General features: G+C 36.0%; 1 pseudogene; it reads right to left on the reverse strand.

Moving 5' to 3' along the window:
* Positions 1-934: 934 nt before the first annotated feature.
* The window catches only part of LOC101257221 (gibberellin 20 oxidase 1-like), an 87795-nt pseudogene continuing 61440 nt past the window's right edge, over positions 935-27289 (reverse strand).

The following is a 27289-nucleotide window of genomic DNA, read 5'->3' on the forward strand; positions in this document are numbered from 1 at the left end:
GAGGAGACTAGCGTGAGTTTTTCTTTTAAAAAGAAAAAAATTTTGTTTTTTTTTGTTGTAGATGTAAATAGAGTGCATTTTGTTCTCCTTTTTGGATTGGGAGAAATCACTATAAATAGAAATTTTCCTAACATATAAAAAGATTGTAGGTTTATATGAATACTTGCCCACCCAAATATTGATACAGTTTGAATGTGAATTTGGCATCATTGTATAAGATTATACAGCTGCTATCTATCTTGTGGATTAACTTGAAGATATGTGTAATTTCGAAACTAACTTGGAAGAAGATTTGTCACCTTATGGGTTTGCTTGAAGGTATATACTCCCGCATTAAGCGGTAATACTTGAATTAAATTTCAATAAGTTTAACTGTTCTAGCATAATTGTATATGTTCTGGTAGAAATTATTTGATTATATATTTTTCATGTAAGTATTAAGATTTTTGCATGCTTACCGTGTGCATATAATTTTCTAACAGTAGTAACATTAGAGCTTGTAAATTTTTTTCTTCCTGTTTGGTTGCATTTTTAGTTACATAATTTTTAACGAAATTTTATCAAAGGCATATATTGCATATGTTCTATAGGTCCAATTCAACCCAAGATCTTCAATGTGCTACACTAATATATACGTGAAAAACAGCTAAAACTATTAAAAGTGCAAACATAATATCTAATTGTGAACACAAATTTTCAAATGTACAATGAAATTAGCATCAAGAATCTTATGACTAATAACCAAATTGAAATAGAAATCAACTCCTAAATACTAGGTGTTTAACTTAATAGAGTTATTGCAACATGAATATTTGTAGTTCTAAATCAAAGGTTTAAAATATATACTAAGAATTCAAAAAGCCTTAAATCTTGAACCTCACATGTAAATCTTTTAAGCTTCTACATTATTATCTTGAACACACATCAAGAAATCTTAAAAAGTGTTCATATCAGCTTTCTGATTCTTTTGGGTAAACTCAAGATGAGCAGGACATCGTAAGTCAGGATATAGTCGAAGGATGTTTCCGGCAATTCAGTTGGTGGACTCACCACCTTATCTTTGTCTAGACAAAGAATGAAAGAAAGCGATTTTCTAGGAGTCTTGTTGTCAACCAGTACTCTATGTAAGATACTTTTGTATCTACCACTCGATAGGACCTGCAAAAGGAAAAACACCAAATATGTTATATTTAAGTCGACAGTCTAAGAACTCATGTTGTATATCATTGCCCACCGTATGGAAATATCTAATAATGTTTTACATCAAAAAATATATTATTTGTTTAATCGATTATGTTTGTATAATTTTATGTAATACATAATATATTAGCTTATTATATAGTATTAGTTATAAATTTTCATGCCATAAATGTGTCATTTGGACAAACGGAGTAGTAATTTTTGTCCACAAAAACCTGAAGTCATGAATTGAGTCATAACACAAAAAACATTTAATTCAATAAAATAGGATACATAATTTAATAAGATACAATATTTTGATATATTCATTTTTCTTTATCTATTGTAAATTATTATTTTTGTGCAAATTAAATAAATATTACACATAAATTATTACCATACAATAATTTTGATGTAATAAAAGTTAACATTTCTTTAATCTCAAGTCTCTTTAAATTAATAAATATTATTATATCTATTAAATTATACATCCACAAATTAATAATATTTTGTTGTCTCACTTACATAAATTTAGTGAGTTATACTATAGTTTCATTTTAAGAATAAACGTTATTAGTAGTTGTATAAGGAAATCATCTAAGGAAAATCAACGGGATAAATTCTTTAAATATCTCTACCTATACTTATGCTATATTATATGTTGATATGTTACTAAAAATATTATACCCCAAATTATAGCATAGTTAAACCAATGTTAGCAAATTGTTTGGACCCATTTTTGATATTTCAAAACTTTTTAAGAAAAATATTCCAACTCTGATTTCACATCGATGGTGAAACATAACTTTAACAATATTTCCTCTTTCAAAATTTGCTTCAAAATATATGAAATTAAAGCATTATTACGCCTTTCTCTACATACTGTTAGGACCCAATTTTGATACTTGTGAACCTTTTAAGGAAAATTTTTAAAAATCTATGGTCAAATATATCATTAAAAGTATTTCCTTTTAAAATATGATTCATACAACATGTGAACTTCTATAAAAAATATTAAGCATACTAAAACTTGAAGGGAAATCATGTTAAAGTGGGAAAACTTCGTCTGTTGTTTCATCGGAAGACGATGAAGAATGGAAATTTGTTGTCCCAATAATTCAACTATTTCTAGTTTTCCATTTTATGTTGAAGATCTTACACCTGAAGCGGTTTGGTTATGGAAGCTATGGAAGTACAAAATTACATAAACATATCCGTTTTCCTCTTGAACTAGTGATACGCCCTGAACTAGAAAAATGCACATGTTTATGCAATTTGGTACTTCCATAACATCAATAGAAAAACCTCTACAGGTGTAAAATGATCATCTTAGGAAGTATACTTATTTTGATAGATTTCCGACTAGTAGCCACTCCAACCATTCCTTTGGTAGTTATATTAAACTCAAGTGTCTTAGGGGTAGAAAATAGGTGGAGAACATCATAATTTTTTTTTAAAAATTCGTGTCGAATATGAAGAGGGAAAACCAAAAATTGTTGAACTATCACTCTGTCTTTATTTCGTCTATCTTTTAAAAATCTCTTCAACTTACCCCAGCGATGGCACTCAAGTTTGAAGGAACAAAGTCTTGAGTTCTTGTAACTTCAGACTTGCTCTTTGGCCTAAAAATTTCCCATTCTTCTCATCTTCAAAAGAAAAATTAAATGAAATTTTCCCACTTACACCTTATTGCCCTTAAAGCTTTAGTATGTTAAAAATTTGGATACAAGTTCATATCTTGTTTTGATCAGATTTTAAATAAAGGAAATACTTTCAAATATATGTTTGACCATAGGTTTTGAAAAAAATTCCTTAAAATGTTCTCGAGTATCAAAAATGAGTCTTAATAGTTTCATGAGAAGGGATTTATAGTGCTTAATTTTGTGGCCAAATAGTTTGAATATATTTTGAAGCAAATTTTAAAAAAGGAAATATTTTTAAAGATATATTTGACCATAGATTTTTGAAATAAGAGTTTGAATTTTTCCTTAATAAGCTTTGAAATATAAAAAATGTGTCTAAACAGTCTAAAATTGGGGTATAATTTTATTATATAATGTACACAGAAATATCTACACTTAATATAGCATAATCATAGGTAGAGATATTTAATGATTTTTTCCGATTGATTTTATTCTTAAATGAATTTCCTTATATAGCTACAAACACATTTTATTCTCAAAATAATAGTATACTAAAAATCACTAAAATTAACATAGGTGACACTACAAAATCTTATTAATTTGTAGTTGTATAATTTAATAGATAAATTAATTTGTATTAATTAAAGAGAAATTTTGAGATTTCGGAAATGTTAATTTTTAATATATCAAAATTATGATACATAAAGTAAAACAAATACATCAAACATTGTGCCTTATTAAAGAATGTAGCCTGTTTATTGAATTCAATGTTGTATGTATTATGCCTCAATACAAGTACAAATTTCAAGTTTTTGTGGACAGTGTATGGTATTCCATTCGCCAAAATTTTAATGCTTTTGTTGTTAACATATGTGACACATTTATGATAAGAATATTTACAAAAAAGTATGGTAAAATAAGCTAACGTATTATGTATTACATACAAATAATATAAACATAATCAATTAAACAAATAATACATTTTTTTTGTGAAATTTATAAGATCATTCCACATTAGGTGCAATACTCTAAATTTTTAGTTCTTAGACTTATAATAGATAAAAAAAATTTGGTGTTTGTCATTTTGAAGGCCCTAAGAATGGTAGATACAAAAGTTGCTTTAATAGAGCAGTGGTTAAAAACAAAACTCCTAGAAAATAACTTGCTTTCTTTCTTTGTCAAGATAATGATATGGAGATGAATCCACCAACTGAATTGGTGGGATATAACAAACTTCGATTGTATCCTAAATTCACATGACCCGCTCTCCTCGAATTTACTAAAAAGCATCGCAGAGCTTATACAAACACTCTTCAAGCTTACTCTATGTGTCTTCAAGACAATAATGTAGAATCTTAATAGCTATACAAATATGATTCAAGATTTAAGGCCTTTGAATCTTTTAAATATATTTTTGATCTTTGATTTAGAACTACAAATATTCATGTTGCAATAATTCTATTAAGTTTGACACCTAGTATTTTGGAGTTGATTTCTATTTAAGTTTGATTTTTGTTTTGTAAATACTTCTCTTTTGTTAGTCAATAATATGAATTTTTATAGAGTTATACATGATTTATCCTTCAACATTTCTTTCTCTATTATTTTCCTGCATTTCCTTACTTTCAAATACATATAGGTGGATTTAGTACTAATTTTTAAGGGACCTTTGAGTGAAGAAATGGATTTTAAAAGTTATTTATCATGAATAACACATGTTGTTTTATGTAATGAATTGTCAATTATGAGTTGTGAGAACATATAATTTCTTGAAGGTCCTTGATCTTTAGAATGATGAAGTGGAAGAGGATTATGAAATTAATTCGTTACAAAATAATATCACCAAAATGTAAATAACGAGTCACAATGAAAAGAAAATCCTGAAGTACACGACGAAAGCAACTTTGTTTCTTGTTGTCTCAAAAACTAATTTAAAGAGAATTATACTGCTCCAATCACCAAAAAAAATTGAAATTACCTTAAGAAAAAATATGTTGGAGGCAAAGGAATTCAAATTGCAAAGAATAAAATTCTTTAACAAAGTCAAACAATTCATCGATAGGTTGCTTGGTATTGATAGGAAACAACCAAATGTTGGTTCATCGAATAGTTTCACTTTAGAAAATAATCAATAATTTCATTATTCAGATGTGATATTAAAGACTCCCTTTATTTAGAAGAAATGGAGTGAATGTCAAAATCCTATGAAACAACCTCCCCAAAATATTATTGAAAAGATAAATAAGATATAGGTTGCACTATGTCTCAACATAGTGTGGATGTTGAAGATTTTGGAGCAACCTTTCTCCTTCTCTATATATGTTAGCTAGTCATTTGCCATTGAGACATCTTGTTGTGTTTAGGCTAATTGGACTTGCATTTGTTCACACTAGACATCGTTGTACTCATAACTTCAAGGTTATGGAATTGGTTCACATGTACATAATTCGAATTAGCAACGAATTTCATCATTAACCTTTCTTTAATCGTTTATAGGTACACTTTATTGTATTCTGTGACCATTAGGATTAGAAATGGATTTTTTTAGTTAGCTATAAAATGTATTAATTGGTTATTTCCATTTTTAGTCGGTTTTTATATGAACAAGACAGTGTATAAGAGTTTGAAGTGGCTGCAACAAAAGGTTGCCAAATAGACAACTACCTTTTTGAGGAATCTTGATGAGCATCTGCACTCTGATGAAACACAATGTAATTAAGAACATGTCAAACTCGTTCTCCCTTTTCCCATCAGTCCCTTTTCTAGATCTACTTTAGCTTAACTCTTTTTCCACATACATGGAGACCTTGCTTTCTTTTATTTCTTACAGTGTTATATATAAAATATCTCTTCTATGATATCGAGGGGAAGGTTGTGTATTAGGATTTAAGCATTAACTCTATTTCCTTTTTAAGGATTCTTTATTTTCACTTCGAAAGCATGGGTTTCTGAACCATTTGCTCAAGTCAAATATTTCAATAAATGATTCTCTTGTTGCTTCTTTTAATATATATCACTAACCTTTTCTTATCCCACAGTTTCATAAAACAATGGCCCAATTGGATTGTCATTATAACTTACATAATCTCTCCTACACATTTTAATTGTAGAACTATCCAATTCTATCTCACTTAAGTTCCTCATCTTGAAATTTTCTATACGTAAAAAATATGTCACATAGAGTTAAGAGGAATCCAAGGGTTTTATAAAGTTCAAATTATGATAGCTTGAGATATACCCCAATCATGATGTTTTTCAAGTGATTTTATCTTCTAATTTTTCTTACATATTTTCTTTTCTAAATTTGAGGTAATTGGCAGGCCCAACATTTGATGCCCATTTTTGTTAGTAGGAGAATTAGTAGTGTTTGGGATATATACTATTACTTATATTTTTAAATATATAATTAGTAATAGAATAAATATGCATTTATTTTTAATAGATCATATATTTGTTTATTGTTTGTGTTTAGTTATATAGTATATGATTTTGTTTGTAGAGTTTTAGCCTATACAGTGGATTATACAATTGGTTCTTTGAACCTTATGTTTATTGTTCACAATCTAGGATAGAATATAGTTCCATCTTCTTGTGGTAGCACATTTTATATATATTGATCGGCACCGAGTTAATCCTGATATATATTAATTGTCGTTTTTATTTATTAAAAAGTGAGATTCTGAGATAAGTAATTATGTCTGATAGATTGGATGATAATAATATATTTTTGTGAAATAATAAGTTTGTCCATGAAATTCATGGCTCTATATAGAGATTGATTGATATGTCTTTTTGAAAAGAGTGTATGTTTTCATTATGTCAAACATTGCATGTAGATTAATGAATCAGACACATGGAATAAGTTAAGTCGTGTTTTAAAGGAAATTGATGTTTTAATTATATTTGTCAGTAATTTAGTTTATTGATTAGTATATGCAATTTTAACGTGGAGAATTACATATATAGTTAATGGGGAATTTCAAAAGATGAATAGAAAATAACAATTACCAATTTCTAGTTGAATTCTTTGAATTTATTATTGAAGAATAATTCAAATTAATTATTTGGAATTTTTTCTAATATAGGAAGCCTCAAAAATCAATAATTTCCTACAGTCATCGTATTTAACTAGAACTCATAATCCAATTTGTTAGGAGAAAAAGGAGACTAGTGTGACTTTTTCTTTTAAAAAGAAAACAATCGTGTATTTTTATAGTTGAAGAAAATCGACTGTATTTTATTCTCCTTTTTATATCGGGAAGATACCTCTATAAGTAGGGATTCTCTTAACATTGAAAAAGATATAATCTTTTTTATATATATTTGCTCAACCAAGTATTGAGAGATTAAGAATATAAATTTGGGAACATTGTAAAAGACTATATAGCCATTGTATATCTTTTGCATTCAGTTGATGATCTATTTAACATTGGAATTTATTTGATGGATGATCTGTCAAACTTGTGGATTCACATGAATGGATATGGGTCATGCTTCTAGAGGTAATTCTTGAATGAAATTTCAATAAGTTTATGTGTTCTAGCATAATTTTATACAATGTAGCATAAACGATTTGTTTATCTATTAATCCTTTAGGCAGTGTCATTTTGTTAGGCTTAAACTGTGCATATAATTTCTCACAATTAGCATCAAGAACTAAGCTTGCGTCTAATTATATAGCCTATTTTCATAAGCCCACCAATTCATAATTTTAATGTGGTATAAAATAAGTGGTAAGGATCTAATTCTAGTGAGAGGTAACTCGAAGACTCTATAATCTCCTATATTTTTCCTCTGAAGCCCCTAGAATGCCTTGGAATTCTCAATACTAGAAGAATTTTTTAGAATAGGGACTAGACATTTTCTTAGAAATCCTTAGAATTATCTAGACTACTAAATAATCCTAGAACATGGACCATAGTCTAAATAAGTCGGGACTTCTAAAGTAAATACTATTAACTCTTAAGCCTTTAGTAAGTAGTTTAAATAGAAGGGACTCTCATTTGTAAATAAACACTCATCTTGTGAAGCCTACTTCCAAGCAATATAAAAATTTCTTCCAAACTTCTCAAATCTTTCTAATTCTTTCTTTGTATTATCTTAGCGATCTTCGTCTCAAAGACTTGCTTGAGCTTACAAGATTCTGTAAGAAGAGTAAGTTTTCAAGCGTTAAATAGAGCTTTAGTGAATACTCTAAGTCTGTGTCGACGTGTTATTAGAGAGAATGTTGTACTAAGGTAATGGCTACTAAACGTGATGTAATTGTCGCTAGCACCACTAATGTTAGGATGGATAATGGAAAGAAGGATCGTAAGGGATAAAAGCACTAAAAGTGCAATGAGGAAATACTACTCGACCCCACACCATGTGAGGCACTAACATTTCATCCACTTTCGACCATCGAAGCAAATGATGATAAATTTGTCCATCGATGTCACCGCTGGAGAGGAAAGGGTTACATGGATTGAAGTGGTGAGGCAGGCCCTGGAGATATTAAGCCGGCACATGAATGTGCCGAGGGAAAGTTCATGACTCTTAAATATTGTACCCATGAGGAGACCAAAAACATCCATTAGGAGTTGGAGTGACTCTAGCAGGCTGAGTTTGAGATGGAGGCCATCACTTCCTTTACGTGTTGTCTCAATGAGGTTGAGAACGATTGATACCTTGTAAGACGACATGAAAACACTCAAAGAGGGTGTAGAAGTTGGAGGATCGTCATTGTTCAATCGAGAAAGAGAGGCTACGGTTGAGGCTCCAAAACCACCTATGTTCAATGTCATTTGTGACGCACAAGAGTTGTAAAACTTCTTATGGCACTTTGAGAGTTATACCAATTGTAACTAAATGAAGAGAAATGAAAAAATTATCAACACCACTGTGGTGTATCATCAAAAAATTTCTATGTAGTCGAAAATAGGGAATTGAAGCATCAACACTTGTGAACGGTTCCGAGTGCAGTTAAAGAAGGCTTTATGGCCGAACAATGTCATCTATGAGGGAACTAAAGCAAACATTCAACATACACATATACACATACTTGAAGTAGTTTACCACCTTCACGCTTGAAAATCGTAACCTCAAAGATAAAGATATGTTGTTCCACATCATTGATGGGCTTCCAAATTCGGCCATACTGGAGTGAGAACGCTAAAATATAAGGACTCTCAATGAAACCATAACGCATGTTAAAGCTTTGAAAGAATTCATACATAAGAAGCCCGATAGAGAGAAAAGAGAAGAACGGAGAGGTAGTCATGACCATGGTGAGGGAGATCGCAGAAAAGTCATGAAGCAGCGACCACATCCCAAGAATTATAATTCCTATTAGTCAACAGAAAAGATGTTTAGACGTTAAAGTGATATAAAGAGGAAGACAAAACCTCTAAAGAAATATAGTTGCTACATATGAGGTGGGTCGCAAGACTACACCAGCTGCCCTGTTTTAAAATCATTGATGCTATCATGTGGTAAAAAAGGATAAGGATGCATAAGAGAAAGGAAAAGGTATCGAGATGATGCATTTGGGATTGATAGGACTACGCGGAGCTATAACGAAGAAATGAGGGAAGCTAGGGACCTCAAAATACAAGGCTCCTCCTCAAGGTCTTTTGTTTGTCCTTACAGAGTTGTGCCCGGATGTTTCGACTACGAATCAACTCTAATACGTGCTAAACACCCTTCCATCAATTTTCATCATTTTTCGACTCCTAAAAGCTAGTCAAATAGGCTAAGTTATGCTAGTACCTCATTGAACTAGTTTCCAGACGTAATGGATGTTGTTTGACATTTTGATTTCTAGGATTCCTAAATGACATATATTCATCGTATAGACCTTAATACAATGTTTAAACCTTTTGACACTTATGTTAGGATCTAGAACACGTCTTAGACATTTTAATTGTTATATTATCACCCCACCCCCAAGGAACATTTGTCCCCGAATGATACTAAAATCTTTTGAAAAGAAGGAATATACTCTAGACTAGTAGCCCTACCGATCAACAATGCATAACAACATGAGCTACAACATTAATAATGACATTTACACTTAGTAATTCAAATATTCACTTACCACTTATAAGGCTTAAAATCACATTATGAGGGATTTCCTTCTCACAACAACATTTGCTTAACATTGACAACTTTCAAGTCAAATAGGCATATTTTACTGTAACTTAACTATAATGACACCAAAAATTCACAATTTTTGCAAAACATCACGAAAAATCAAGAAACTGTTACTTTATTCATTACTTTTATTATTCAGAGGAATAAAAAACCTTAGATATCAAAATATATCAACGTAATGATATTTCGTGAAGGCTTTGGCCTCTTATGATAGGTGTTTTTTTCATAACACCTTTACGGAAACCACCACATTGTTCCTCAACTTCTTTACTTTACTATCAAGGATTTGAATCAGAACATCCTCATAGGAGAGGTTAATCTTCACAACAAGACGCTAAATAGGAATATTAGACTCGGGATAAGCAAAGAAACATGGAAAATAGGATGAACAACAACCAATTAAGTAGGAAACTTTAACTCATAGGCAACCTTACCAACCCTAAGCATGTTTATATAAGGACCCACATATCAAGGACTCAACTTTCCTTTCTTGGAAAATCTAACCACCCCTTTCATAGGAGAATGTTTTAAGTACACCTTATTACCTTCTTCAAACTCTAATTCCCTTCTCCTATGGTTGGCATAACACTTTTACCTACAATAGACTATTTACAATCGGTTCCATATGATATGAACCTTTTCCAAAGCCTTATAAATCAAATTGGAACCAAAAAGTTATGACTCACCAACTCTAAATCATCCAATAGGTAACCTACACTTCCTACCATACAAGGCTTCATACGGATCCATGGATATGGATTGTGAAATTATTATTCTAAGAGAACTCCACCTAAGGGAAATGTTTGTCCTAATTCCCCTTGTAATTGATGATACAATCTCTAAGCATATCCTCAAGGGTTTTAATAGTATTCTCTAGTTGACCATCCGTTAAGGGATGAAAAACGTTGGTTAACTTCACCTTGGTACCCAACCCTTTTTGGAATTACCTCGAAAATCTAGATTGGATTGTTCACCCAATCTGACATGATGGATAAAAAAATACGTTGAGACATACAATATCGTCTATGAAGTTCCTTGCATAATCCTCCTCCGAATAGGTAGACTTGATAGGAATAATAAGACCGTATTCGGTCAACCTATGCAAAATCACCCATATGGTGGCATATTGTTTTTGTGTCCGAGGAAAACCTACCACAAAATCCATATTGATGTTTTACCATTTCCAAGTAGAAACATGGATTTCTTGACGTAAACCACCCGCATTTTGATGTTCGGCCTTCACTTGATGGTAATTTGAATTTTTTTTACAAATTCCATTGTGTCCTTCTTCAAACCTTCTGTAACGACCTGTTTAGTCGTTTTGAGCAACAAACTTCTATTCTGGAAAAACAGGCTGAGGCGACGGACCAAAGGACGATCCGTCATGGGCACGACGGACCGTCTCAGGGTCTCGTTTCAAAACACTTAGAAAATATGAAATTGGGTACTGAAAATCGACTCTCTGAACTTCGTGACGGAATGGCAGGACGGATCGTCACAGGCGTGACGGACCGTCACAGAGACTTCAGTGAAAATCCATTCTCTGAACTTCGCGACGACCTGCAGGACGGACCGTCGTAGGCACGACGACCCATCACAAGTTGCGCAAATCCCAGGCAGAGTCGGATTTCTGGTGAAGTTTTAAGGGACGTTTTTGGACTATTCTTTCCTTAATTATAGATTTCGTGGAGTTATATTAATAACTAAAATTCTTGAGGGGTTAAAAGAGGTAACCCTAAGTTAATTAGTGGGGTATTATTGCCATCTTTTATTCTTAATTATATACTAATTAGGGTAAAAGAAAGAGGGTTGAATAAAGAAAATAGAAAGAACAAAAGAGAGAGAGAGAATCAAACGAGAAGGGAGAAACAAAGCTTTGGGAAAATTCTTGCTTGATTCAACTCTTCAGTGGAGGTAGGTTATGGTTTTCATGCTATTCGTAGTAAACTCTTAATAGCGAATGATATGTGTTAGTAGTATTGTAAACCTTCTATATGCTTAATTGTATGCTTGCATGAATGATGTGATTATGTAATTGTGAATAAATAAGCATGATGAAGCTATTGAATCCCAAATCTTGAAAAGAAACCCTAATCTACTTTGTTTATAATGATGCCTTGGTATAAAAGAAGGCTTGATGAACGAAAGCGGTGAGATTAGGGGATCGGGTGCCACGTTCCGGTACCAGGATAGAATATGGATTGGGTGTCACATTCCAACACCAGGATAGAATATGGATCGGGTGTCACGTTCCGACACAAGGATAGAATATGGATCGGGTGCCACGTTCCGATACCAGCATAGAATATGGATCGGGTGTCACGTTCCGACACCAGGATAGAATATGGATCGGGAGCCACGTTCCGGTACCAGGATAGTATATGAGGATCGGAGTGTCACGTTCCGACACCAGGATAGTATATTGAGGAGCGGAGTGTCACGTACCGACATGAGGGGAATAAAGATAATGAATCTTGAAATATGTTAATATATCCAATCTAATGAACTAAATTCCCAAATGAGTATGATGAGGAGGTGTGAGTCCTCATTGATGTGCTTGGTGTTGTAACCAAGGGTTATGGTAACTGTAAATGCTGCATGCTAAGGATATTAGTTGATTTTATGATATTGCTTAATACATACTGTTTTCTATTTTGAGTTGGCCGATGATATCTACTCAGTACCCGTGTTTTGTACTGACCCCTACTTTTATTATTTCTTCTTGTTTATTTGTGGAGTGCAGCAAACGTGCCGTCATCTTCGACTCAACAGTAACTCAAGCCAGTCTTACTACATCGGAAATTCAGGGTGAGCTAATGCTTCTAGCTTGGACTGGATCTTCTTCTTCGAGTCTCGATGCCTTGAACTTCCGGCATGGACTAGCTTCTTATGTATTTTTAGCTTCTTAGAATACTCTTAGTTTAATAATTTTATTATAGATGTTCTTGTGATGATGACTTCCAGATTTTGGGAACAATAATAGTTATTGATTTTATTAATGAGTTTAAGTCTTCCGCATCACTTTATGTTGATATTACCTTGAAATGTTAAGGTTTAGATTGGTTGGTTCGCTCAGATATGAGGGTAAGTGTGGGTGCCAGTCGCGGCCCGGATTTGGGTCGTGACAAACTTGGTATCAGAGCATTAGGTTCGTTGGTCTCATCCCACAAGAACAGGTCTAGTAGAGTCTTAAGGAACGGTAGTGGGACGCCTTCACTTTTCCTTGAGAGGCTATAAGACTTTAGGAAAAAAATTTCACTCTTTCATTCTTTCTTTCGTGCTACTACTTGAGTCCAATTGGTATCTAGGCGATACGAATTGGTATCTGACCATCTTCACTCTCTTTCGCAGATGGTTAGAACTAGCGCAACGACTACGTCAACACCAACACCGGCAAGACAAGAAACAACTGAGCCAGCCACTGGGGCTGTGGCTCGAGGAAGAACAGCGGCAAGGGGCCGTGGTAGAGGTCGTGGGAGGATGTCCTCTAGGGGAAGAGGACGAGCACCTAGCCAATCTGATACTAGGCAGTGACTCCTCCACCGACTGAGGAAGTAATAAGAGAAGGGGAGGATGGGGAAACCGAACAAGTGCAGAATGAGGGATTGCCACCCCAACCTACCCCAGAGATGATCAATCAGGTTCTGGCTTATCTTAGCGGGTTATCTGATCAAGGTCAGGCACCTCCAGTGTTTTCTGCGCCAACACCTCCGGTTTCAGAAGTACAACATGCGGCTACTATGGCTCCCCGCATGGATGTTCCATTGGACATAGGCACATTTCCACGTCTGACTACTGGGCCTATAATGACAAATGATCAGCATGAACTTTTCAGTAAGTTCTTGAAATTGAAACCTCCGGTCTTCAAGGGAGCTGAATCGGAGGATGCTTATGATTTTCTGGTTGACTGTCACGAGCTACTACACAAGATGGGTATAGTAGAACGGTTTGGTGTGAAGTTTGTGACATATCAGTTTCAAGGGAACGCCAAAATGTGGTGGCGGTCACATATCGAGTGTCAACAAATAGAGGCACCACCTATGACTTGGGCCTCATTCTCTAATTTGTTTATGGAGAAGTATATCCCCCGGACTTTGAGGGATAGGAAAAGGGATGACTTCTTGAGCCTAGAGCAAGGTAGGATGTCAGTTAATGCTTATGAGTCTAAGTTTCGTGCACTATCCAGATATGCCACTCAACTCTGTTTCAGTCCTCAAGAGCGGATTCGCCGGTTTGTGAAGGGGTTGAGGTCAGAATTGCGGATTTCGGCCTTACAGATAGCGGCAACGGCAAAATCCTTCCAAGAAGTGGTAGACTTTGTGATAGAAGTGGAACGAGTGAAGCCAGACGACTTCACCACAACATCGACATCAAATAGGTTTCGAAAGGGAGGTGATTTTAATGGTTCTTACACTAAAGGACAGGGTTCAGGAAGTTACGCAGTTCGACCCATTCAGTCTTCACTACAGACTGTAGTTGGGGGTCCACCTCCGACCGATCAACACTTCTCTGAGAGACCTATGCATGAACCCAGAGAGTGCTATGGATGTGGGGAGATTGGACATATTAAGAGATATTGTCCAAAAAAGAGTTACAGACCTCAAAATGTTAGAGGTAGAGGGGGTCATGGCAGAGGCCGTTATTCTGGAGGACGTGGTGGTCGAGGAAATTGTGGTCACCAAAACGGCCGAGGTGATGGGCAAACTGGAGCCACTAAATCACCACAAGGTAGGGGTAACGGACAGATGAACGATAGGGCCCATTGTTACGCTTTCCCTTGGCAGTCTGAAGCGGAGGCATGTGATGCTGTCATCACAGGTAATCTTTTGGTTTGTGATTGCATGGCTTCTGTATTGTTTGATCCTGGATCCACATTTTCTTATGTATCTTCCTCATTTGCTAATGGTCTAAATTTACATTGTGAATTACTTGATATGCCTACTCGTGTCTCTACTCCGGTGGGTGAGTCTGTGGTAGTTGAAAAGGTATATAGGTCTTGTTTGGTAAACTTTGTGGGGAGCAACACTTACGTAGATTTGGTTATCTTAGAAATGGATGATTTTGATGTGATTCTGGGTATAACTTGGCTTTCTCCGCAATTTGAAATCTTGGATTGTAATGCTAAAACGGTGACATTAGCCAAGCCTGGGACAGACCCGTTAGTGTGGGAGGGTGACTACACTTCCAATCCGGTACGTATCATCTCCTTTCTTCATGCTAAGAAAATGGTTAGTAAAGGGTGTTTAGCTTTCTCGGCACATCTCAAGGATGACACTACCCAAGTACCTTCGATTGAGTCGGTTTCAGTAGTTCGTGAGTTTCTGGATGTGTTCCCTGCAGATCTTCCTGGTATGCCACCAGATAGGGATATTGACTTCTGTATTGATCTTGAACCCGGTACTCGCCCCATTTCTATACCCCCTTATAGAATGGCTCCCGCGGAGTTAAGAGAGTTAAAGGCACAACTTCAAGAGTTATTGAACAAAGGCTTCATTAGACCAAGTGCATCCCCTTGGGGTGCTCCGGTTTTTTTTGTAAAGAAGAAGGATGGGAGTTTTCGAATGTGTATAGACTACAGACAACTAAACAAGGTAACCATAAAGAACAAGTATCCTCTTCCCCGCATTGATGACTTGTTCGATAAGTTACAAGGTGCTTGTGTCTTCTCTAAGATTGACTTGAGATCCGGTTATCATCAATTGAAAATACGGGCAACGGATGTGCCAAAGACTGCTTTTCGAATGAGGTATGGGCATTACGAATTTGTAGTGATGTCCTTTGTTCTTACGAATGCCCCTGCTGTGTTCATGAGCTTGATGAACGGGATTTTTAAGCCATATTTGGACCTCTTCGTGATTGTATTTATTGATGATATATTGGTATACTCAAATAGTAAGAAGGAACATGATGAGCATTTGAGAATGGTATTGGAAATGTTAAGGGAGAAAAAGATTTATGCCAAGTTCTCTTAGTGTGAGTTTTGGCTAGATGCAGTGTCCTTCTTGGGACACGTGGTTTCTAAGGATGGAGTGATGGTGGATCCTTCTAAGATTGAGACAGTGAAGAATTGGGTAAGACCTACTAATGTGTCAGAAATAAGGAGCTTTGTTGGGTTAGCTAGCTACTACCGCCGATTCGTCAAGGGATTCTCTTCTATCGCTTCCCAATTGACGAACTTGACTAAGCAGAATGTCCCATTTGTATGATCGGATGAATGTGAGGAAATCTTTCAGAAGCTCAAGACTTTGTTGACTACCGCACCTATCCTTACCTTGCCAGTAGAGGGTAAAAACTTCATTGTTTATTGTGATGCATCCTATTCTGGTTTGGGTGCAGTACTAATGCAAGAGAAGAGTGTGATTGCTTATGCTTCAAGGCAATTAAAGGTGCATGAACGTAACTATCTGACCCACGAATTGGAATTGGCTGCGGTAGTGTTTGCATTAAAGCAATGGAGACACTATTTATATGGGGTTAAGTGTGAGGTCTACACGGATCACCGTAGCCTTCAGTATGTCTTTACTCAGAAGGATTTGAACTTGAGACAGAGGAGATGGATGGAACTACTGAAGGACTACGACATCACTATTTTGTATCATCCGAGGAAGGCGAATGTTGTGGCGGATGCTTTAAGTAGAAAAGTGGGAAGCATGGGAAGTCTAGCTCACTTGCAAGTTTCTAGACGTCCATTGGCTAGAGAGGTTCAGACTCTGGCTAACGGCTTGATGAGGCTAGAAGTAAATGAGAAGGGAGGATTGTTGGCTAGTGTGGAGTCAAGATCTTCTTTTCTTGACAAAATTAAGGGAAAACAGTTTGATGATGAGAAACTAAGGCGAATCCAAGATAAGGTATTGCGAGGAGAGGCTAAGGAAGCACAAATTGATGAGGAAGGTGTTTTGAGGATCAAGGGAAGGGTATGTGTACCCCGCGTCGATGGTTTGATCAACACTATTCTGACAAAGGCTCATAGTTCAAGGTATTCTATACATCCGGGCGCAACCAAGATGTATCGTGACCTAAAGCAACACTTTTGGTGGAGTAGAATGAAGCGTGACATTGTGGATTTTATTGCCAAATGTCCAAATAGTCAACAAGTAAAGTATGAACACCAAAGGCCCGGAGGAACACTTCAGAGAATGCCCATTTCGGAATGGAAGTGGGAAAGAATTGCAATGGATTTTGTGGTTGGTCTTCCGAAGAAAATGGGTAAGTATGACTCCATTTGGGTGATTGTTGATAGGTTAACTAAATCTGCTCATTTCATTCCGGTCAAGGTGACTTACAATGCAGAAAAGTTAGCCAAACTTTACATCTCGGAAGTGGTGCGATTGCATGGGGTTCCATTATCCATCTTATCAGATAGAGGTACGCAGTTTACTTCTAAGTTTTGGAAAACATTGCAGGCGGAATTGGGTACTAGGTTGGACCTTAGTACTGCGTTCCATCCTCAGAACGATGGTCAGTCCGAGAGAACGATTCAAGTGTTGGAGGATATGCTTCGTGCGTGTGTGATAGAGTTTGGTGGTCATTGGGATAGCTTCCTACCCTTAGTGGAGTTTTCATACAATAATAGCTAGCACTCAAGCATTGATATGGCTCCATTCAAAGCATTGTATGGTAGGAGATGTAGGTCTCCCATTGGTTGGTTTGACGCATTTGAGGTTATGCCTTGGGGTACTGACCTTTTGAGGGATTCGATAGAGAAAGTGAAGTCTATTCAAGAAAAGCTTCTAGCGGCGCAAAGTAGATAAAAAGAATATGCAGATCGAAAGGTTAGAGACTTAGAGTTCACGGAGGGTGAACAAGTCTTGTTGAAAGTTTCACCACTGAAAGGGGTGATGCGGTTTGGTAAAAGGAGTAAACTAAGTCCAAGGTACATTGGACCATTTGAAGTACTTAAGCGAGTAGGAGAGGTGGCTTATGTGTTAGCCTTGCCTCCAGGGCTGTCCGGAGTGCATCCGGAATTCCATGTGTCGATGTTGAAAAGATACCATGGGGATGGAAACTACATCATCCGTTGGGATTCAATTTTGCTTGATGAGAACTTGTCTTATGAGGAGGAGCCTGTTGCTATTTTAGATAGAGAAGTTCGCAAGTTGAGGTCAAGAGAGATTGCATCCATCAAGATGCAATGGAAGAATCGACCCATTGAAGAAGCCACTTGGGAGAAGGAGGCGGATATGCGAGAAAAATACCCACATCTGTTTACAGATTCAGGTACTCCTTTTCGCCCTTGTTTTCCTTCTTTTGATCGTTCGGGGACGAACGATGGGTAAATTGGTATCTATTGTAACGACCTATTTAGTCGTTTTGAGCAACAAACTTCAATTCTGGAAAAACAGGCTGAGGCGACGGACCAAACGACGATCCGTCATGGGCACGACGTACCGTCGCAGGGTCTCGTTTCAAAACACTTAGAAAATCTGAAATTGGGTACTGAAAATCGACTCTCTGAACTTCGTGACGGAATGGCAGGACGGACCGTCACAGGCGTGATGGACCGTCACGGAGACTTCAGTGAAAATCCATTCTCTGAACTTTGCGACGACCTGCAGGACGGACCATCGCAGGCACGACGGCCCGTCAAAAGTTGCGCAAATCCCAGGCAGAGTCGGATTTCTGGTGAAGTTTTAAGGGACGTTTTTGGACTATTCTTTCCTTAATTATAGATTTCGTGGGGTTATATTAATAACTAAAATTCTTGAGGGGTTAAAAGAGGTAACCCTAAGTTAATTAGTGGGGTATTATTGCCATCTTTTATTCTTAATTATATACTAATTAGGGTAAAAGAAAGAGGGTTGAATAAAGAAAATAGAAAGAACAAGAGAGAGAGAGAGAATCGAACGAGAAGGGAGAAACAAAGCTTTGGGAAAATTCTTGCTTGATTCAACTCTTCGGTGGAGGTAGGTTATGGTTTTCATGCTATTCGTAGTAAACTCTTAATAGCGAATGATATGTGTTAGTAGTATTGAAAACCTTCTATATGCTTAATTGTATGCTTGCATGAATGATGTGAATATGTAATTGTGAATAAATAAGCATGATGAAGCTATTGAATCCCAAATCTTGAAAAGAAACCCTAATCTACTTTGTTAATAATGATGCCTTGGTATAAAAGAAGGCTTGATGAACGAAAGCGGTGAGATTAGGGGATCGGGTGCCACGTTCCGGTACGAGGATAGAATATGGATCGGGTGTCACGTTCCGACACCAGGATAGAATATGGATCGGGTGTCACGTTCCGACACCAGGATAGAATATGGATCGGGTGCCACGTTCCGGTACTAGCATAGAATATGGATCGGGTGTCACGTTTCGACACAAGGATAGAATATGGATCGGGTGCCACGTTTCGGTACCAGGATAGTATATGAGGATCGGAGTGTCACATTCCGACACCAGGATAGTATATTGAGGAGTGGAGTGTCACGTACCGACACGAGGGGAATAAAGATAATGAATCTTGAGATATGTTAATATATCCAATCTAATGAACTAAATTCCCAAATGAGTATGATGAGGAGGTGTGAGTCCTCATTGATGTGCTTGGTGTTGTAACCAAGGGTTATGGTAACTGTAAATGCTGCATGCTAAGGATATTAGTTGATTTTATGATATTTCTTAATACATACTGTTTTCTATTTTGAGTTGGCCGATGATATCTACTCAGTACCCGTGTTTTGTACTGACCCCTACTTTTATTGTTTCTTCTTGTTTATTTGTGGAGTGCAGCAAACGTGCCGTCATCTTCGACTCAACAGTAACTCAAGCCAGTCTTACTACATCAGAAATTCAGGGTGAGCTAATGCTTCTAGCTTGGACTGGATCTTCTTCTTCGAGTCTCGATGCCTTGAACTTCCGGCATGGACTAGCTTCTTATGTATTTTTAGCTTCTTAGAATACTCTTAGTTTAATAATTTGATTATAGATGTTCTTGTGATGATGACTTCCAGATTTTGGGAACAATAATAGTTATTGATTTTATTAATGAGTTTAAGTCTTCCGCATTACTTTATGTTGATATTACCTTGAAATGTTATGGTTTAGATTGGTTGGTTCGCTCACATAGGAGGGTAAGTGTGGGTGCCAGTCGCGGCCCGGATTTGGGTCGTGACACCTTCCCACAAAAACACTTCCCTAAGGTCATGTTAAATCTTTGTCGAACCCGAATGAATAGTGTAACGCGACCCATGAGCTTCCTCAAGGATAAATTTCCTTAAGCCATCTACATTAGGGATACACAACCTTTCTTGATAACTAAAGACACCATTCCTCCATATGTAGAGTGACCCATTAAGCTTGTTAAGAACAGATTCCTTAATCTCTATCAATGGTTGATAGAGGTTTTGTTTGGAATTCCCCTAAACAACCGATGATGAATCATAGTTATGGTGGACCATAAAATCACAATCCGGGGAATCATTAAACCTGACATCCAATCTAGCCAATCTATGAAAAGTTTTCACTAGGTCTTTCTTGTCTTCGTCTACATGAGACACACTACCCATGGTCATACGGATTAGAGCATTCCAAGCAACATTGGCCTTGCTGGGGTGATAGAGAACACTCATGTCGTAATTTTTCAACAATTCTAACTACCTTCTTTTTCGGAGATTCAACTCCTTTTGAGAAACACATATTGGAGTCTCTTTGGGTCGGTATACACATCAACATGAACACCATATAAGTAATCCCTCCATATTTTTCATGGAAAATACCACGGCCGCTAATTCAAGATCATGTGTTGGATAGTTCTTCTCATGCACCTTAAGTGTTGTAGAAGCATAAGATACTGGCTTTCCATATTGCATAAGAACACACCCTAATACCACTCCTCGGTATGCATCACAATACACAATGAACCGTTCGTACCCTTGGGTAAAGTCAACATTGGACTGGAAGTAACCCTATCTTTCATGATTTGGAAGCTTCTCTCACATGCCTCTGGCCACTCAATTTCTTACTCTTTTGGGACAAAGTACTGAAGGGAGATGCAATGGACACAAATCTATCCACAAACTTCCGATAATAACTCGCTAGACCCAAGAAACTCCTAATGTTGGTTTAGTAAATGCTCTAGGCCAATTTTTCACCCCCTCCGTTTCCCTTGGATTAACCTCAACTCCCTCACTGGAGATAAAATGACCAAGAAATGCCACCGAACTCAACCAAAACTCATAGTTCCTATACTTGGAAAATAATTGGTTCTCCTTAAGCACATGTAACACCACCCTTAAAAGGTCCATATGTTCACCGTCATTTTTCGAATATACCGATATTTCATCAATGAAGACAACGACAAATAAATCTAGGTGACTTTAAAACACCCTATTAATAAATCCATAAATGTCTTGGGGGCATTAGTAGGACTAAAGGACATTACTAAGAAATCATAGTTACCATATGTAGTCCGAAATGCCATTTTTGTAATATCCTCGCCTCTCACCCTAAGTTGGTGATACCCTAATCTCAAGTCAATCTTAGAAAAGTAGCTTGCCTGTTGGAATTTATAAAACAAGTCATCAATCTGAGGGAAAGGATAGTTGTTTTTAATAGTGGCTTTATTGAGTTGGCGATAATCGATGCAAATTCTTGCAGACCGATTGTTTTTCTCCCAAACAAAACTAAAGCACGCCATGGGAAATACTAGGTCTAATGAAGCCTTTTTCTAATAGATATTTATGTTGAGCCTTCAACTCTTTTAATTCGACAGAATCCATCCGAAAAGGAGGAATTGAAATGGGATTTGTATCCAAAACAAGTCGATTCCAATATCAAAATCCTGTTAGGGAGGAAAAATGGGAAGATCATAAGGAAAGACCTTTGGAAATTCAATCATTATGGGGCCGACTCAATGGGAGAAATTTCGGAGTTAATCTTGGACTCTTAGTATGTGGTATAAACACCTTTAAAAGATCATCCTACAATATTTAAAACTAGAAATGATACGACCTCTAGGAATAGAATTTTCCCCCTTCAACTCTTAAATAAGCTCATTTGGAAAATTAAACTTCACCACCCTCGTTCTACAATCTAGAGATACAAAACAAGCATGCAACCAATCCATATACAATATAACACCAAAATCAAGCATATAAAGTTCTACTATTTCAGCACAAGTAACTGGGCAACATTATAGGACAATTTCTATATACATTTTTTGCAACCACAGACTCACTCACCGGGGTAAACACCATAAAAGCTTTATTTAAGGTACCAGGTAAAATGTCAAACTTTTTAGCCAAAGATTAACAAAAGAAAAGGTAGCATCGCGTTCAAGTAAAACAAATACATCAATGGATAATACAATAAATATATCGTTCACCATATCAGGGGAAGTCTATTGCTTACCTCTAGAGCGGAGTGCACAAAAGTGATTCTTCTTTAGAGAATCATTAGAACCACTTGCTTGACCAATCTCCTTGTCTTGCTCTTTAATATTTGGGAAATCTCGAACTTTGTACTTACTTTTACCACAACAAAAACAATTATCCATTCTCTTAAGACAATCACAATAATGCTTCTAGGTATGCTCTGGCTCCATTCCTTTTATGAATCAATACATTGCAGAATTTGAGTTGTCAAGTTTCAAATTCCTAATGATTAAGTCATAGTGCGGGCTAGTAGTTCAGCATTTGCAAAGGATCATTTGATTTCGTTCATTCAGGCGAGGAAGTTAGTTTCTAAGGCGTATATCTATCACTTCGTTCTAGGTTATGACTAGAGTGTTAAGGTACCTTCCTTTCATTAAGTCCTATATTCAACGAGTTTTCAGAAATCCTTCCTAATGATCTACTCAGTGTCCCTCCCGAAAGAGAGATATACTTTTGCATAGACATCATCCCAGATACTCGTCCTATCTCTATTAAGCCATAGAGAATGGCACCAACAGAGTTAAAAGAGCTAAAAGAGAAATTGAAAGATATATTAGATAAAGTTTTCATTCAACCAAGTGTCTCACCTTGAGGCTCTCTAGTCTTGTTTGTAAGGAAGAAGGATAGGACCCTTAGGATTTGTATAGACTACCACCAATTAAATAAGGTTACCATCAAGAATTATTATCCTCTTCAAAGGACAGATAATTTTTGATTAACTTCAGGGTGCCTCATGTTTTTCCAATATTGACCTCAAATCAGGGAATCATCAGTTTGAAGTGAGGGAATGTAATATTCAAAAAACTGCTTTTAGAACAATGTGTGCATTATGAATTTTTGGTTATGTCCTTTGGTTTGACAAATGCACATGCAACTTTCATGGATGTTATTAACATAGTCTTCAAACGTTATTCAAGCTTTTTTGTCATCGTCTTCATTTAGGACATACCGGTTTATTCAAGGAATGAAGAAGATCATGCTAGTCACCTCAAGATTGTTCTCCAACATTATGATGTAAGGATCTAGGTATATTTAAAGTTATCCAAGTGTGACTTTTGTTTTAAGTCTATGGCATTCATTGGAAATATTGTTTCTAGTGAAGCGATTAGAGTGTACACTCAGAAGATTGAAGAGGTTCTGAGTTTTCCTAGACCTACATCTCCAAGAGATATAACGAGTTTCTTGGGCTTGGTTGGAAAATATTGGAGAGTTGTTGAAGGACTCTTATGTATCTCTTTTCTTTTAACCAAGCTAACTCAGAAGAGTTTCAAGTTTCAATGCTATGAAGCTATAAAGAAAATCATTCAAGAGTTGAAAAAAATGACTACAAATCTGATTTTACCTTACCATAGGGTATTCAAGTTTTTGTGGTACATTTTGATGCATCAAATGTCGGATTGGGATGCGTGTTAATGCAGAATGAAATTGATATAGCTTATGCCTTCAGAAAGTTGAAGTTTAATGAGAAGAGTTATAAAAAGCATGACTTAGAATTAGCTGATGTGGTTATTGCTTTATAAATATGGCGTCACGACTTGTATATTGTTCATTTAGATATAGTTATTGATAAAAAATGCCTCCAATATGTATTCACTCAGAATGAGTTAAATATCAGACAAAGTAGGTGGTTAGAATTACTCAAGGATTATGTCATGAGTATTCTTCACAACCCAGGTAAGGCTAATGTGGTTTATGATGACATAAGTATGTTGTCTATCGGTAGTATCACCCATGATGAAGAAGAAAAGAGGGAGTTAGCTAAAGATATGCACATACATGCATATTTGGGAGTAAGATTTATGGATTCCACATTAGTAGGAATAGTGGAGACAAATGGGTATGAGTCATCCTTAGTGTTAGAGGTGAAAGAGTAGCAAGACCAAGACCCTATTTTGCTTTATTTGAATGCAAGTGTCCATAACCAAAGAGTATTGAGTTTTGAGCAAGGGGGAGATGGGGTGCTGAATTAGCAAGGCAGATTGTGTGTACCTATGGTGGATGGACTCCAGGAGAGGATCTTTGCATAGACATCATCCTAGATACTTGTGCTATATCTATTCAGCCATACCGAATGGAACAAGTAGAGTTAACAGGGCTAATATAGAAATTGAAAGATATATTAGATAAAGGATTAATTCGACAAAGTGTCTCACCTTGTGGCTCTCCGGTCGTGTTTGTAAAGAAGAAAGATAGTTTCTTATGATATGTTTAGACTACCACCAATTAAATAAGGTTATCATTAAGAATAAATATCCTCTTCAAGGATAGATTGTCATTTTGATCAACTTCAGGGAGCTTCTTGCTTTTCCCATATTAACCTCCACTAAGGCTATCATCATTTGAAAGTAAGGGAATGTGATATTCCAAAAACAAATTTTACAACAATATATGGGCATCATGAATTTTTATTTATGTCCTTTGGTTTGACAAATACACATGCAGCGTTCATGGATATTATGAACATAGTCTTCAAACATTATTTAGACTTTTTTGTGATCGTCTTCATTGATAACATACTGGTTTATTCAAGGAATGAAGAAGATCATGATAGTCATCACATGATTATACTCCAAACATTAATAGATAAGAAGCTAGATATATATCAAGTGTCCAAGTTTGAGTTTTGGATTATGTCTATGGGATTCATATGCGGTATTATTTCTGTTCAAGCGATTGAAGTTTACACAAAAAAGATGAAGAGTTTCAGAGTTGGACTAGACCCACATCTCCAAAAGATATAAGGAGTTTCTTGGGCATGGACGTCCATTATAAGAGATTTGTTGAAGGATTCTTATATATCTCTTCTCCTTTGACCAAGCTTACTCAGAAGTCTATCAAGTTTCAATGGTCTGAAATTTGTAAGAAAAGCTTTCAAGAGTTGGAAAAGAGAATGACTACCGGTGTGGTTTTGACCTTACCATAGGGCATTCAAGGATTCATGGTGTTTTCTTATGAATCAAGAGTTGTCTTGGGATGCTTGTTAATATAGAATAACAACTTTAGAGCTTATGCCTCCAGAAAGTTGAAGGTTCATGAGAATAATTATCAAAGGCATGATAATTGGCTGATATAGTTTTTGCTTGAAGATATGGCGTCACTAGTTGTACGGTGTTATTGTGGATATATTCATTGATAGAAAGGGTCTCCAATATGTATTCACTTAGAAAGAGTTAAATCTCAGACAGAGAATTTGGCTAGAATTAATCAAGGATTATGTCATAAGTATTCTTTACCACCGAGATAAGGCTAATGTGGTTGATGAAGTCTTAAGCAGGCTGTCTAACGGTAGTATCAGCCATGTTGAAGAAGAAAAGATGGAGTTAGCTAAAGATATGCATATACTTTCACATTTGGGAGTCAGACTTATGGATTCCAAGTAAGGAGGAATAGTTGTGACAAATGGTGCTGAGTCATTATTAGTGTCAGAGAAAGAGAAGCAAGACCAAGACCCTATTTTCCTTGATTTGAAGGAAAATGTCCATAAACAATGAGTATTGACTTTTGAACAAGGGGAGATGGGGTGTTGAAGTACCAAGGCAGATTGTGTGTTCCTAAGGTGGATGGACTCAAAGAGAGGATCTTGGAGGAGGCTTATAGATACAGATATTCCATTCATTTGGGTTTTACAAAGATATACCATAATTTGAGAGAGGTATATTTGTGGGAAGGCATGAAGAACGATATTGCTGGGTTTGTTTTCAAGTGTTAAATTGTCAGCAAGTGAAAGTGGAGCACCAAAGTCCTGGAGGTTTGCCTCAGAATATAGAACTTCAGAAATGGAAGTGGGAGGTGATTAATGTGGACTTCATGACGAGATTGCAAATATCTCTAAGGCAACATGATTTTTTTTGGGTTATTGTTGACAGAATGTCAAAATCAGCACATTTCTTACAGGTAAACACTACTTATTTGGCCGAGAATTTTGTTAAGTTGTACCTTCAAGAAGTGGTAAGACATCATGGAGTTCCAGTATCCATTATTTCTTATAGAGGTGCTCATATATACACAATTCTAGAAATTTTTCAAGAAAGGATTGGGTTCAAAGGTTAACGTAAGTACTCATTTTCATCCTCATACAGATGGACAAGAAGAGCGTACTATGAAGACCTTAGAAAGATATGTTGAGATCTTCTATGATAATCTTCAAAGGGAATTGGGATGATAACTTACATCTCACTGAGTTCGCTTAAAACAACAATTACCAGTCAAGCATCCGAATGGATCCTTTTGAATATCTTTACAGAAGAAGATTCAGATTTCTTATTGGGTGGTCAAAGTTTGTGAAGCAGCGTTTATAGAACAAGATCTAGTTCATCAAGCTCTAGAGAAGGTCAAAGTAAATCAAGAAATACAGAATAAGGTAAAAAGCCACAAAAAGTCCTACACATATATTAGGAGAAAACCATTACAGTTTCATGTGGATGATTGGGTGTATCTATAGTTTTCACCCCTGAAAGGAGATATGAGGTTTGGTAAAAAAAGGAAACTTACTTCCAAGAGAGTGGGCAATGTGGCTTATGAGTTAGAGCTACCCCAAAATTTATCAGCGGCTCATCTGGTATTACAAATTTATAAATTGAAGAATTGCTTGGGTGATACTTCATTAATATTTCCAATAGAGAAGGTTGAGATTAAAAATAACCTATTCTACGAAGAATTTCTGGTTCATATTTTTTATCGTCAAGTTTAGAAGTTGAGTACAAAAGATGTTGCTTCCGTCAATGTCGTTTAGAGGAACCATCTTGTTAAAGAAGCGACCTGGTAAGCTGAGGAGGATATGAAAAAGAGATATCCAAATCTATTTGAATCCGGAGAAAATGAGGATCAAGGTTCTTACCACTTTATAAGGCTAAGTATTTTATTACTTTCTTTTGTTTGTTGATTATTGAAATGATGTTACTACCATTAGCTTAGTTAAACAATTCTTATTCGAGGATGATTTTTCCATTTTTAACGGGGAGA

This window comes from Solanum lycopersicum, chromosome 10 (assembly GCF_036512215.1).
Source record: "Solanum lycopersicum chromosome 10, SLM_r2.1".
Classification (NCBI taxonomy): Eukaryota; Viridiplantae; Streptophyta; class Magnoliopsida; order Solanales; family Solanaceae; genus Solanum; species Solanum lycopersicum.